The sequence below is a fragment of the Tursiops truncatus genome, chromosome 1 (genome assembly GCF_011762595.2).
Source record: "Tursiops truncatus isolate mTurTru1 chromosome 1, mTurTru1.mat.Y, whole genome shotgun sequence".
NCBI lineage: Eukaryota > Metazoa > Chordata > Mammalia > Artiodactyla > Delphinidae > Tursiops > Tursiops truncatus.
In genome coordinates, this window is record NC_047034.1 from 68,942,047 (window position 1) to 68,957,403 (window position 15,357).

Below are 15,357 nucleotides of genomic sequence, written 5' to 3' on the forward strand. Positions count from 1 at the left end.
GTCCTGCTGGTAGATCCTTCACTGAAAATCCCCACATGGAGGTGGGGGTAGCCAGCTATTTGGGTCTTGGTTAGGAGTCTTTATTTACTTTAAAGGAAGTGAAATATCTCCTGCCCTGTTGATTGTGAAGGTGTATGGGACTCTCCTTCATTAGCATGACAGATTTCATGCAGCTCATACTCTTGTCAAATGTTAAAATTTGGACATTTCTGTTGCCCAGTGCCTACCAAGAGCTTAATTAGATGGGTGAGCAGTTCTGATCCACAGCTAAAGAATATACAGTTCTTTCATTATTCTAGATCAACACTGTCCAATAGAACTTTCTGCAATGATGGAAATGTTCTATCATTGTGCTGTACAATGTAATAGTCACTAGCCACGTGTGGCTATTAAAATTTAGAATACGGCTGTCAAGACTGAAGAATGGCATTTAAAATTTTTAATTTAATTTCAATTAATTTCAATTTAAAATCAACTATACTTTGGGAATTCCCTGGCAGTCCACTGGTTAGGACTCTGCGTGTTTTCACTGCTGAGGGTGTGGGTTCAATCCCTGGTTGGGGAACTAAGTTCCTGCAAACCGCGCGGTGTGGTCAAAATAAATAAATAAATAAAAGAAAATCAACTATACTTCGATTTAAAAAAGTACCCTAAGGGGAGCAACATAAAATTAAAACTGACAAAAAAAATAAAAGAATTTACAATGTGCCAGGCTCTGCTCTATCTCAATTAATCCTTATAATAATCCTCTTAAAGAAGTACTACAATCAGCATTTACAAATAATTTGTTTTTCACTAATCATGGCTAAAATTGACAAGAGTAAAATTACACCAAATGTTTTGAGTATCTGATTTCAGAAATGATGTTAGCACTTCTTAAACGCTTTGCTGCTCAGTTTTTGCTTTCTTTCTATTTCAACTTCCAGATGTATTTTTTTTTTTTTTTTTTTTTTTTTTTGGTACGTGGGCCTCTCACTGTTGTGGCCTCTCCCATTGCAGAGCACAGGCTCCGGACGCGCAGGCTCAGCGGCCATGGCTCACGGGCCCAGCCGCTCCGCGGCACGTGGGATCTTCCCGGACCGGGGCACGAACCCGTGTCCCCTGCATCAGCAGGCGGACTCTCAACCACTGCGCCACCAGGGAAGCCCCAGATGTATTTTTTGAGAAAATCAAAAAATTCAAAATAAACTTAATGACTCACTAAAATAACTAAATAATTCAATCAATTTATTTATTTATTTAAATAGCCATTTAGGCCAAGGGCTACCATCTTGGGCAGCACCACTCTACACATTCTAGACTTTATCCCTGTGTCAAGTCTGACTATTCTTTGGCTTTCAAAAGAATAGCATTTATCGAATTACAAATTTCTATTTTGTCATTTATGGTGGTTTTAAAACATGTTTTCATATTCTTGGACATTCCTCCAAGAACATGGATACGAATTACCCTTCCCTTGAATGTGGGCCAGCTTTGGTGACTTGCTTCTGGCAAATAGAATGTGGAAGAACTGATACTACATGACTTTGGAGGCTGGTTTATGATAGGCGATACACCCTGCCTGGCTCTCTCCTTCTCAGCCTGAGCTCCCACATAAGGATTCTGGCTGCTCTCATGCTACCATCCTGAAGTCACGTGGAGAGACCACCTACAGCTATCTGAAGAGGACCAGCTATTCCAGCCCCCAGCTTAGAGAACTGCTTAGCCGACTCCAGTGAGATAGTGATAAATGATCACTATCGTTTTAAGTCACTATTTTGAGGTTGTTGTGCGGCAAGAGATAACTGGAACAGTCTTGGTAGGAAACAGTGCAACAGAAAACAGTTCTATTAAACTCCTTACACAACTCATTGTTGGGTTGTTTTGAGGACAAAGTCTACAACATCAATTTCTCGTGGATTTTTTTTTTCTCGTGGATCTTAATATCAGGAAGAGCTGCACCTTCCTGAACAAATAAAATCTTTTACTTTAATACCTTTTTGCTTTGGTTGCTAGAAACTCAAAGCTGAATTCATTCCCCACCTTTGTAACTAAATAGGACTGTACTTTTGCTTTGACCTCATCCTACTATTCCCTTACCTTTTTTTCTTTTTAAAACCCCAATGCAGTCTATATATTATCAAACCACTTCAAAAAAGTGAGTGTTAGTAATGTTGGGCCTTTGCTGAATCAATGTGAGCTACAAGATCATCCAGTAGATTGATAATGATGGCCGGAAGAGTGCTGGAATTGTGTGACTCTCAAATGGCCTTATTTTCAGGAAGGAAATAAGGCCCTGAGAAGTAAAGTAACTTCTAGCTCCGAGGGATACAGAGCTAGTGAGTAGCAAAATTTCAGCCCAGGTGAAGGTGCATCTTACCGTCCATTCTCCCACATGGCACCCACTGGTCAGATGTTGGTTCTTTACTCTGGGGATGGGATAGTGGTACAAAGATAAGTAAGACCTTGCTCAGGGGTTGACTCTCAAGATATGCCTGGTGGGGATAGTACATGTGTTTAAACATAAAGTGATATACATTTGGGGACTTCCCTGGTGGTCCAGTGGTTAGGACTCTGCACTTCCACTGCAGGTGACCCAGGTTTGATCTCTGATTGGGGAATTAAGATCCTGCAAGCCATGGTGGTGCAGCCAAAATAAATAAATAAATAAAATAAAGTAAAAAAAAAAATTGACCCTTGAACAACTGGGGATTAGGGTTGCAGGCTCTCTGCACAGCAAAAAAATCCACTTATAATTTATAGTCAGCCCTCCACATACACAATCCCTTATATCCACAGTTCCACATTCATGTATTCAATCAACGGTGGATCGTGTAGTACTGTAGTATTTACTATTGAAAAAAATTCACATACAAGTGGACCCATGCAGTTCAAACCCATGTTGTTCAAGGGTCAGCTGTACATCATAAAAGAGGTACAAATTAAACTTTGTAAATGTTCAGAGGAATGAGACATCACTTCCAAGTGGAGGTTCATAGAAGGTGTCACGAAAGAGTGATACTAAGCTAGGCCTGGAGAGACGGATGTGATTCATATGTGCAGACATTGGAGCGAGGTTGGGGTGGAAGATGGAGCAGTCTAGCAGCAGTGAGTTCAATGCTGGGAATTCTAGTCTATGTGGCATTTGGTGGGGAAGATATTTTTGGAAGGGGGCTGTGACACATCTCAAATTATACTATGTGAGTACCTGCTTACTCTTCTGTTTGTGGTACCAGCCCTCTCCAGGGACATGTGACCTGTACGTGTGGATGGTATCAACTCAGGAAGAGAGACTAATGCTGATATAAGTTTCCATGTAGCTGACTGCTTAGAAAACTCAACACTTGGGACTATGTTCTGAGGTAACTGCTTAAAACCTTTTAACAACAAATTGCTTTTAGACTTCAGTATGGAAGAGAAAATACTGGAAGAGATTCTACAGCATTGCTCAGCCCTGCAAACAGGGGCATTTCAGGACACTTGGGAGGAACCCAGAAACATGCTCAGCTTCTTCTTAGACTGCCTTACATTTCTTGCAGCCTCGTATGATCATAGGAGCCTGGTATTCTGTTGACAGTAAGCCCAGCAAAGCTACAGAGTGGATCTCTGTAGGGACAGAGCTGCAGTTCTTTCCAGAGTTTGATTGATTTGTTACAATTAGTAACAGGCGGCTCTCCTGAAATTCCACAATTGCCTCTTGAAATAGGAAAATCCCAGGTGACATGGGTAGGAAATCGCTAATGGGGCGAAAACTTTTCCAGACCATTAAAACAAGATCCTGCCACTTGCCTGTAAGTGAAAGTTTAAACAAACCTCTTTTCTTTTTTTTTTTTTGAATTTATTTATTTATTTTTGGCTGCGCTGGGTCTTTGTTGCTGTGTACGGGCTTCCTCTAGTTACGGCTCTTTGTTGTTTCAGTGGCTTCTCTTGTTGTGGAGCACGGGCCCTAGGTGCACGGGATCCAGTAGTTGTGGCATGCGGGCTCAGCAGTTTGGCTCATGGGCTCTAGAGCACAGGCTCAGTAGTTGTGGCTCACGGGCCTAGCTGCTCTGCAGCATGTAGGATCTTCCCTGGCCAGGGCTCGAACCCGTGTGCCCTGCATTGGCAGGCAGATTCTTAACCACTGTGCCACCAGGGAAGCCCCAAACCTCTTTTCTTGATTAGGAAAACCAAAGTCAATATCTGATTGCAGCAAAATTCAATGCCATTCTGCTGGATTCTTTGGGGTCTATAAAACCCCAGAAGGACAGCAGCCCAGGTGGATGACTCACAAGTGTTCTGACTCAGATTCCAGGTTCTTGGGGTGCTTTCCATAAAATGCTTCCAAAGGTGTTAAACCACCAATAATCATAGTTACCGTATTGACTTTGCACAAAACTGTACAGCCTATAAATCATTTTCATATACGGTATCTCATCTAATCCTCCCAAAAACTCGATGAGGTGTATATCACTCTTCTACTTTTGCAGAAGAGAAAACTGAGGCCCAGGTAACTTAAGCAAATTATCCTAAATCTCAGGGTGAACATGTATCAGTGGAAAGGTTTACATCTGGTCTTAGGAATCTAAAACTATTTGTGCGTTTGAGGAAAAAGGTCTGAGGATGAGAGACAAGGTTGGGAACTGTAGTTGGAAGAGTGGACGCAGAGGTCCCTTGGGCCAACATCTGATCATCTAGGGATATGCTGTCCCCAGACAGGGAAAAATTTTGCCAGCCTTCTCTCTGCCTGGGAAGGTAATCAGTTAGTGTTAGAGACCCCCTAGATCTGGAAGTGACCAAAGTTATGATGTAGTTCAAATCCCTTGCCCAGAGAAGTTCAGTGTCTTGCAAAGACTTACACAGATAACTGGTGACAAAGCTGGGATTGGTACCCAGTTTTCTGGATCTTACAGGAATTTCTCCTGCTATAACTGAATGCTTTTCCTCCTACATGCTCTCTCCTTTTCACTAGGTAGAAATGTGTTTACAGTGAAAGATGATTGGGCACTCCTTAGATAACTGAGCTAATATTAACAATTGCTACTATTCATCCAACACCAGCGATGTGCCAGGTTCTGTGCTAGATCTTTCACATGCATTATTTTGAATCTTCACAAGAACGCTGCAAAGCATATATTATTATCTCTGTGAGGAGACGGAGACCAGGGTTGAGGATGGATTGCCAAGACAATACTGAGTTGACGTTCTTCCCACCGTGCAGCGCACAGAGTAAGACTTTCTCTCTTGTCATAAAAAACAGAAATGTCTGAACTTTTTAATATGGTCAAGTATTGTTTTTGGAAAATCATTAAAATTCAAATTGTGTTTATTCCTACAACGATATCTGATTAAAAAGTGAGATAAGGGAGATGAATCAGTTATCACTTTTAAACAGAGTTCTTAGAAGTCTTGATTAATAAGGTTTTTTTTTTTTTATTGTGAAGGAAAACCGACATTTTAAAAAAGCTGTAATTCAAGTCATATGCTTAAGTAATTTTTTAAGAAGAGAGGCAGGGGGCTTCCCTGGTGGCGCAGTGGTTGAGAGTCCGCCTGCCGATGCAGGGGACACGGGTTTGTGCCCCGGTCCGGGAAGATCCCACATGTCGCGGAGCGGCTGGGCCCGTGAGCCATGGCTGCTGAGCCTGCGCGTCCGGAGCCTGTGCTCCGCAACGGGAGAGGCCACAACAGTGAGAGACCCGCATACCGCAAAAAAAAAAAAAAAAAAAAAAAAAAAAGAAAGAAAAAAAGAAGAGAGGCAGGGTCTTTTAAAACCCCTATTCATCTAGAGTGCTAGGGACAGAGCTGTAGAAGTTCTTTTGTATTAATTAGTTCTTCCCTCAAATTATCATACCTTTAGGAGTGCTAAGCATAGTCATCATTTGTACCTCAGTTAGAGTTACTTTACACCTGCTTTCCTTTTAGCATCTGTGATATGCCTTCCAAATTTTGTTTTAAAAAAGCATTTTTTTTTAAAACTTGGAACACTTTGAGGAAATGGAGAAATCTGAGTGCCATACCTCCAAGGAAGGATTTGGACCACAGATGGGCAGTGTGGAATTGCTTGGTACTTGAAAACCAGCAGGGGAGGTCGCCAGGAAATGGGAAAACAGAACTGACCGGGAGTTGGGAAAGTGTCAATGTGAAATTTCTCAATTTCCACTTTTTCCCTGACCCCTAATGGCTATTCCTGGCCAGTATGCTGCCAAATCCTGATACAACATAGGTGGCTAATTACTGCCTTCAAGTTCAGACCTTCGTCAGGCAGTGCACAGAGGTGTCATGATGTGTCTTTCGGTATGATTCCAAACACTATACTTCTGTCATTTGACTCCGTTCCTTTTCACATGGGTCCTCTGCTTCCACCTATACAACCCAGAATGGTCACGTCTTGGATTGCTCTTGGAGAACTGGGGTAAGAGCCTTCTTCCCTGAAATAGCAGGTGCCACAGCTTCAGATTAAGGGCCATTGTGATGATGCCCCTTAATCTGCTGTCACAACTTTTTACTCGGTTTCTGGTCCTTTGACTTGCATTGCCTGACCCTAGTGCCTGTGGGTTTCCAGATTCCTAACTGCTGGCTTGGTTTTTTACCTACATACTTAATCTTGACTCCTGATATGCACCTGATTCCTGACTGTTCATTTGGCTTGAGTTCTATTGGCTTTTCCCATCCCAAGCCCCTACCTGTGATTCTTAGATTTGTTTTCTGCCTGGCTTCCCACCCTGGCTCTGATAATCCTCATCAGCACCAGTTCTGACTCAGTGGGCAGATTCAATCTCACTGAGCAGCCAGGTAAACAAGAGGACGGTGGAAGGAGTTGATAATCTCGCATCCTCATCCAGCATCTGGCACGAATCTCACGGTCTTTTCGATCATGGGGTTGCTTTTACGTGTTATAAGAGTCCAAAGAATGCTTGAACAGAAGAAATCTTTTGTAAGCAAGGGGCAATCATTGTTATTCTTTTCAGTTGTTGAGTTAGCTATGCCTCTATAAATTGTAACATACTGTTCCAAGTTTTATTGAGTTCCTGAGGTGTCCTGAAATTAGGGTCAGTCCACGTCTCCAGGGAAGACCAGATCCATTCCTGTGATGCAGGATATTTGATAGAGTTCATGGGTGATCATTTCTACTGCTCCTCCATCATTCTAAAAGTGAACAAAAGTCAGTTTCCCCACAGAGCCTAGATTTTTGAAATAACTTTACCTGTGTAAAATCCCAACTTATCTCAATAGGATATTGTTAAAGGAAGGAGAATTTCCCATCCAAGATAACTAACCCAAATCAAGGTCCTTGGGTGGGAAACAAAACTTAATATCTGATCCCAGCAAAGCTCTGGTATTTTGTCTTGCAGGCTTATTGAGAGTATATAACCATGGGTAATTTCTTGGACAAACGAACCCAAGATTAATTTCTCACCATTTTCTGGAAATACATTGAAACATTTGCAAATGAAGGTGTGATGGGCTCTCAAATAGGAATTCTTTTAGATCACTGTTTTTAAGAATTCACATTAAGCTTATTTCTAAAATTATAACTGACTATGACAGATAAGTTGATGAGTCAATGTCATCTCTTAGAGTTCATGATAATTTTAAGGGCATGTTATCAACCACATTTCTAACCAAAATCAAGCAATTTTGGGTGTGTCTCTTAAAGTAGTTTTCCACAGTGTCATACTTTACCCTGTACTTGTAGCTGCTTTTTGAGCTGTAGGGTTTGGTGGGGCTGGGAATGCTGACCTCAGGAAGGATTTGGGACAGTGCTTGGCAATCCCATGGCACATCAGTTGTCCTTTCCCGTCATCTATCTGGCATTGACTGGATCAAAAACAGAGCACTATTCCTGGTTTATGTTGAAATTCTCTGCTGTCCTTTGAAATCCCAAGTAAAGATTTCCTCCTATTGTGTAACTCAAGAGGTTTGATAAAATATGATGTTTGTCATTCTGTTTCTGGAAATCTTTCTTTACAGAGGCCACCTATAGGTGTTCTAGAGTCGCTTGAATGACAATTAGTCCTGGATGATGCAATAGAGGCCACAAGCCAAGTCCGTGTAGCAATAAAACACATCCTACAGGAACAGAGACAGAGATAAGCAGGGGCCGTTCTAGGAGGGATGCAGCAACAACTCGAAGGGTCTATCACTCAGACAGCCAAGGCAGCGGAGAGCAGAATAGGAACACCAAGAAAACAGTCTCTGATAAACCAGTGCAGTAATTGGAAGTGTTTCTGGTGATGTGAAGGAGGACTCTGGAGGCCTCCAGGGTGAGATAAGTCAAGCAATCAACATGTCAAGGTAATTTGTTAGCAGTTCAGGCTTTGGGTCAAGGTGTGTAAACCTGCCCACTATGATGTATGAATAACCTGAGGAGACTTGGCTGTAGAAAGACAATAGAAAAGTGGAGCCTGCTTGGACCTGACAAGAGGGACCACTTGTACCTGTTAATGTAACATCTGTCCCAGTGAAGGCAGACCCTGATTACAAACCACCGATATAGTTAGAGGGGTAGGCATGGCCTCCATAAGGACAGCAGGGTTCCCACATTTCCCTGCTCTTGCTGAGTAGTTTTTATGGACTGATGCTCTCAAAAAGCTGCAAAATGGGAATAAAGACTTTAGTGATGGTTCCTCAATATAGGCCAAACAGACGTTAACTATAACTGTCGGAACTCACACCAACTGTACACAGCCCTCACCATCTCGCTGAGCCCACACAGATTATATACTGCTTACCCCATTGTTAATCTCACACTTGACTCTGTACGTTTCTCACTGACCTACTAAGCTCGCACCAACCACACACACGCTTCACCATCTCAGTGATTTGACATCCACCCTACACTGTGCTCAGATGAGATCACACTAACAGCTGGCTGACTTCACACAGATTATACATTGCTGTGAAAGGTCTTCCTTTTTGCCCACTCAATACCTATATTCCCATTTTTTCCGAGAAATAAACCCTGGTTCTATTCAAGGTGGTGCTGTGTGCAGCTAGGAGACCACATTTCTCAGCCTCCCTTGCAGTTAACGTTTGATTACATAACTGAGTCTGACCAGGGAGACTTAAACAAAACTTTTTGGGTAGGACTCCTGGGAAGGCTTCTTGAAAGGGGACAGAATGCTGGGGCATAATCTTTTGCCCTTAGTCTTTATATTTTTTCCCCCAGTTTTGAAAACAGATATAATGGTCGGATCTCATCAGTTGTCTTGTGACTTTGAGAATAGAAGCCATCTAATGAGAATGGTTTGTTTGTAAGTTAGAGGATACCTGGGTCCTTGATACCTTTGTGAAACCACAGTATCATCTCTGGGCCTTCTATCTTTTCATTTCTTTTACGTGAGAAAGTGAACCCTTAGTTTCGCATAAACCACTGTATCTGGGTCTCTGTTACTTCTGCTGAAGGCGGTTCTTACTGACACAACCCCTCACCATTCTTCTGGGCTCACGCTGACTATGCATAAACTTACCGTCCCCCTTGGTCAATGTGTACTCTGTATATTATCATTTGACTATGATGCATAAGTGGAACAGCTGTCTTTTTTTTTAATGCCTAGATAACCCTCTGCATTTTCCTTTTGACTTGTCCAGTTGCATAAAGCAGAATGGACCAGAATCTCTGAGGTATGTACGTCTCTTTCTATGAATCTTAATGGAGAGAGGCTAAACCAGTACAACACAGTTGTACTAACACCAATAGATAGGTGGTGCAGAGAGATTTGAGATCAATGGCCCTTCCTGTTCTGAGTCAGCACCAAATCATGTCATAGCGTTACTTCTGCATCACAGAGGCTAGGGTGGTACCCTCAAGGGCAAACTTTATGATTTCCTAGCGTAAAGCTGAGTCACACCCACTACACTTCCCAAAGGGCTATATTGGAGAAAAAATGCACATTAATTTCTTTACCTTGCCTTGCCCCTTTCCCCCTAAAAAACCGGAAGAAATAAAACTCAAGATAGGGAGATCACAAGAGGAAAGCAGGAAGGAGAAAGATGGGCCTGTACCAGTGCGGCCCAATAAAGGGATACCATGTGAATGGTGCCCCGTGCAGGGGTGCAAAACAGTGGCCCTGGCTCATTCCCACCTCTGCTGTCTCAGTGGCTATCAGAGTCCTTGGGGATTGGCTGTGGTGAAACTCTTGCTCTGGTTCCGTTCCTCCTTTTTCTTTTGGCAAAAGCCCCTTCCCCAGGCTTTAGCATGGTGGAGCGGCGGGAGGGGTCCTCTGAGAGACCAGGTATTCAGGTGAATGAATTTTCCACCAAGGACTCTTCAGGCTCTAAAGAGTAAGATTGAGGAGGGTGGGATTGAAATCTCGAGACAGGAAGTGGTTACCTTGGTGTAATAATGTTACACCTTTGCCTGTTCCATCAGAACTAGGAATCATGACTTAAAACTTTAAAGCAGTATGTGTAGTATAAAAGTGAAAAGAGATTATTTTAAACAAGTAGTTATTGAGGGTCTGGACTCTACACTTCTAGGCCTCTGTTCTTAACTAGTCAGGTACCCAGAAGGACTAGAGGCTGCACCTACAAGACCCCTTTCATGAGACCCTTGACAACTGGCTGTGGCTGGCAGGCCTATGACTGTTTGGAAGCCTCAAGGTCATCCCTCAGATTTAGGGGTTGGGGTAGTCGCATTTCTGAGTCATGGTCACCCCCTCATTTTGCTCTTTATAGATTCCACTGGGGCTGGCATTCACACAGCCATTTCTTAGAAAAATAACCCATGTCAATTTTTTTTTTTACATCTTTATTGGGGTATAATTGCTTTACAGTGGTGTGTTGGTTTCTGCTTTATAACAAAGTGAATCAGTTATACATATACATATGTTCCCATATCTCTTCCCTCTTGCATGTTAATTTTTTGATGATGGATTTCCTATCTCCTCAACCTCAGGAGTCCTACTTTCTGCCCACCCTGCCCATCTCAACCTCTGGATATTATTTTCATGTTAATGACACATAACAAAGAAGGTGTTGCTTCAGGCCTTCATGCTTTCCAATCTGTCCCTGTTGTTACTTGTTGGTAGGGACAAGTACTTATCCCATCAGAACTTCTGTTTCCTCATCTGTAGAATGAAGGCCAAAACATGCCCCTAGGACAAGTAACTCACTTGGGATTACTTGGGATTGACATATACACAGGGCTATATTTAGAATAGATAACCAACAAGAACCTACTGTATAGCACATGGAACTCTGCTCAGTATTCTGTAATAACCTAAATAGGAAAAGAACTTGAAAAAGAATAGATACATGTATAACTGGATCACTTTGCTTTACACCTGAAACGAACACAACATTGTTAATCAACTATACTCCAATATAAAATAAAAATTAAAAAAAGAAAAAAAGGACACGAGCTAATCAGTGGCAGAGTCCAGGCCTCCTGAAGCTCCTCCTCACGTCTTTTCCCATGACAACAGTAACTCCCAGCTTGTTGTGAAAATCAGATTAGGTGATGTGCTGAAAGGCATTTTATGCTCTGAGAAGCGACACGAAGAGCTCTGTGATTATTGTTAGGGATTTGGTCTCCCTAATAATCCTAGTGACAGAGTGAGGCCCTTGCTCTTAGAGAAAATTACTTTCCTTCACTGTTTTGTTTCTCCCACAAACCTCAGGGGAATGGATTTTAAGCTTTTGAAAGAGTCAGCTAATACTTATGAGGTTTTAAACTACAGTTGATGAAGCTTCCATTGGCTCTTCCCAGTGTCTGAGTCCTCTCTGCTCTCACTGTAAGCTAGAGTTAGCTCTCCCCTCTGCCTCTAGAGACCACGGTCATAATGTCATCCCTTTTAGGTATACTATCTAAAAGGGATGTGTGTGTGTGTGTGTGTGTGTGTGTGTCCCTGCCAAGAGTCACAAGGATCCCTCCTGTGTCCTTATTTTACATCTATGTGACTCAGAGCCAAGCTCAGATTTTGTTGAGTTCTGTACAAATAAAAACCCTCTAGTGAGGAAGATTCTGAAGAAAGAACATTATTTGTTTCAGAATTTTTTTAAAAAATAAATTTATTTATCTATTTTTGGCTGTGTTGGGTCTTCGCTGCTGTGCACAGGCTTTCTCTAGTTGCGGCCAGCGAGTGTTACTCTTCATCGCAGTGCATGGGCTTCTCGTTGCGGTGGCTTCTCTTGTTGCGGAGCATGGGCTCAAGGCACGCGGGCTTCAATAGTTGCAGCACGTGGTCTCAGTAGTTGTGGCTCGTGGGCTCTAGAGTGCAGGCTCAGTAGCTGTGGCTCACAGGCTTAGTTGCTCAGCAGCATGTGGGATCTTCCCGGACCAGGGCTTGAACCCATGTCCCCTGCATTGGCAGGCAGATTCTTAACCACTGCGCCACCAGGGAAGTCCCAGAAAGAACATTTTGAGGAGACAGAGGCAAAGATGATCTTAGAGCAGGAGCAGGGTTCCTTTGGTGGGACTTTGTTAAGAACCAGTCTTTGGAGGGAGATAAATGAGATACAAAGATGGAATCATTTTTGTCCCTGAAGGGATTAACACTGGCCATGGTGGTGGGGACTTTAGTCCTAACATCCTGGACTGGCCTGCGCTGATGTAGGAGATACACGGCAGTGTTCCCAGCTGTGGTCCTGGGCCCTGGTCCTCCCAGAGGACCGGGTCCTTCTGGTGCTGCTGGAAATGGCTCCTCCCACTTCTGTCTCAGGGTCCGGTGCCATCCCACTGGCGTCCACACTGAGGGGCTGGCTCTTCCTTTTCTCCCTCTGACCCAAGAACACTTCAGAGGGTCTTAGTGAGTCCTTGAGAGGAATCAGCTTCTTTAAGAGTGTTTGGTCACCAGAAATAATAGAATTGTAGGATTTTGAAAACCAAAGAGGGTCTCAGACACCTTACAATTCAAGGCTCTTATTTTATAGGTGAGGATACTGAGACCCAGAGAAGTTAAGTGATTTGTTCAAGTTTTATAGCACAATAGTCTCTGTGTTAGGATGGTAAGGCAGGTTTCTTGATTTCTAATTAAATGCTCTTTTCTACTGAATCTTTTGTAATCAGGAAGAAGACATTCTTTTGATAAATAACAATAGGAGGGTTAGGGCAGATTCAAGAATGACTTGATTTACTATCTGGCAGTTGTAGCCATTCTAAGAGAAAATGGCTCTGGCTCTGAATTAGATTTAAGAAACTATCAGGGTCACAAAAATGCATGAATAAGCAATAATGTCCCTGTTCACACTTCCCAGTACTCTTCGTTCCTCTTTCTGTTGATTGTCCCAACTTCTAGTGTCTTCTATCCTAATAAACTAAAGGGTGCGGGAGGTACCGAGAGGAGCCCACGTAGCATGTTTATCTTTTAAAAAATGTATTATGTTTTTGTTCACTAACATGGGATTTACGAAAGCCCAGAAAGGAAAATAATAGGAAGGGCACATTTCCTTCATCTTGATCTCCACTGACCGATTTCCCTTGCGACCCAGGAATGTGAGCCTGGGCTTATTTCCAAGGCTATGCGTAACCAAGAACTGGAAATGGAAAACTTAGCAATGAAGTTCAGCAGTTTTCTTCTTCTGTTTTTAAATAAAATATACTTCAAGATGTGATTTAAATAAATTCACCTAGCATGTAAAGTTATAAAATAGTGTATGTTCTCACCCAGTGATGTGTTAGAGCTGACCCCTACTAGCTCACGAGAATGGACTGTTATTCAGGAATTATGGTGAGCCTGTTGTGAAGTCATTGGCAACTTGAAATCAGTCACGATGGGAATATTTACACCAAGGAGGTCAGCAATTCTATAAATTAGGGCTTTTTTTTAAAATCAGAGCGTCACTTTGCTAGCACAACAATAGCACATGAGAAGTTCCACTATTCAGAAGTAATCATTGTTAATTTTCTTATGTAAAACATCCAAAAAATGATTATTCATATGCTAGCACGTATGCATGTATTATTTGTATTCATTTATAGAATGAAAATAATATTTTATGAAATTTTCTTGAGATTTTTCGTATCAACACATATAGATCTAACAACTCACTATTTTAAATTATAATATGTTATTATATGGCTGTACCATAGTTTATTTAACCAATCTCCATTTTTTTGTTTTGTTTTGTAAGTTTTTTTTATTGAAGTATAGTTGATTTATAATGTGTTAATTTCTGCTGTACAGCAAAGTGATTCAGTTATACATATATATGCATTCTTTTTTATATTCTTTAACCAATCTCATAATGATGGGTGTCCTTGTTTTGTTCTCTCCAAAAGTAGACCCTGAGACACGAGGTTGGGTGCAGATGGTTTATTTGTCAGGTGACTGAGGAAGCGCATGTGAGACAGTAGGCAAAGTGGGACAGGGAAAATCACGTTCTATCAAGAGTACAAACTATGGACATGATCTGTGGCTGTGATGTTGACTTTCACCAACTCTCAGAGGTAGTGGTTGTCAGGTTTCTCCACCATAAAGTTACTCTCCCCACCCTGCCTCCACACTTGCACCCTTTTTGCAGCCCACACTTAAGGGGGGGGTTACCCTCCTCCTCCTTTCTTACTCCCCCCTCCTTGAGGGTGGAGTATGTATATAAAATGATTTGGAATTCTTCAGCATGAGATCTTGGTTTCTTCCTGCATATTTATTTACTTAATCATTTACTTATCTCAATATGGGACTCATAGATATTTATTTTATACTTTGGACTATAATCCAATGTTAGTTTATTTTGTTGGCCAAATCGTTCCAGCTTTCAGTTGGCTCCTGTGTCCCTTTGATATACCCCTATCATTGTGGGTTATTATTTATTGATTTTGAGCACTTCCTTAGTTTCTGGGCTCCATTGGTTTTCTTTCTTTTTTTTTTTTATTGCCTGCGTTGGGTCTTCGTTGCTGTGCACGGGCTTTCTCTAGTTGCGGTGAGAGGGGGCTACTCTTTGTTGCACTGCATGGGCTTCTCATTGCAGTGGCTTCTCTTGTTGCAGAGCATGGGCTCTAGGCATGCAGGCTTCAGTAGTGGGCACGTGGGCTCAGTAGTTGTGGCTCACGGGCTCTAGAGCACAGGCTAAGTAGTTGTGGCGCACGGGCCTAGTTGCTCTGCGGCATGTGGGATCTTCCCAGACCAGGGATCGAACCCATGTCCCCTGCATTGGCAGGCGGATTCTTAACCACTGCACCATCAGGGAAGTCCTTCCATTGGTTTTTAAGGAATAGAAGCTTACTCCATTTACCTCAAGTTTTGAGTGGGGAGATTACATTTTATGGCAGGAAGTACATAAAGATTTACTCTCCTTTTCCTAGTCTAATGAAATGTGATGTCTAGTTATGCCTGACTTCTGAAACCACTGGGGTCAACACCCTACCCTGCCATGTCCCCCTTTAAAAGATTCTTCATTAGTAATTGTTAATTGAGGCTTCCAGTCTTTGCCTTTGGTCTTTCTTTTCTAACCAAGGCT

General features: G+C 42.3%; 1 protein-coding gene across 1 annotated transcript in view; it reads left to right on the plus strand.

Moving 5' to 3' along the window:
- LOC109549579 (C-reactive protein-like) overlaps positions 1 to 15,357 on the plus strand; it is a 77,714-nt gene that overhangs the window by 17,611 nt on the left and 44,746 nt on the right. The window contains 1 exon segment of the mRNA XM_019932740.3: positions 9,516 to 9,582. The gene's annotated coding sequence lies outside the window, so the exon portion shown is untranslated.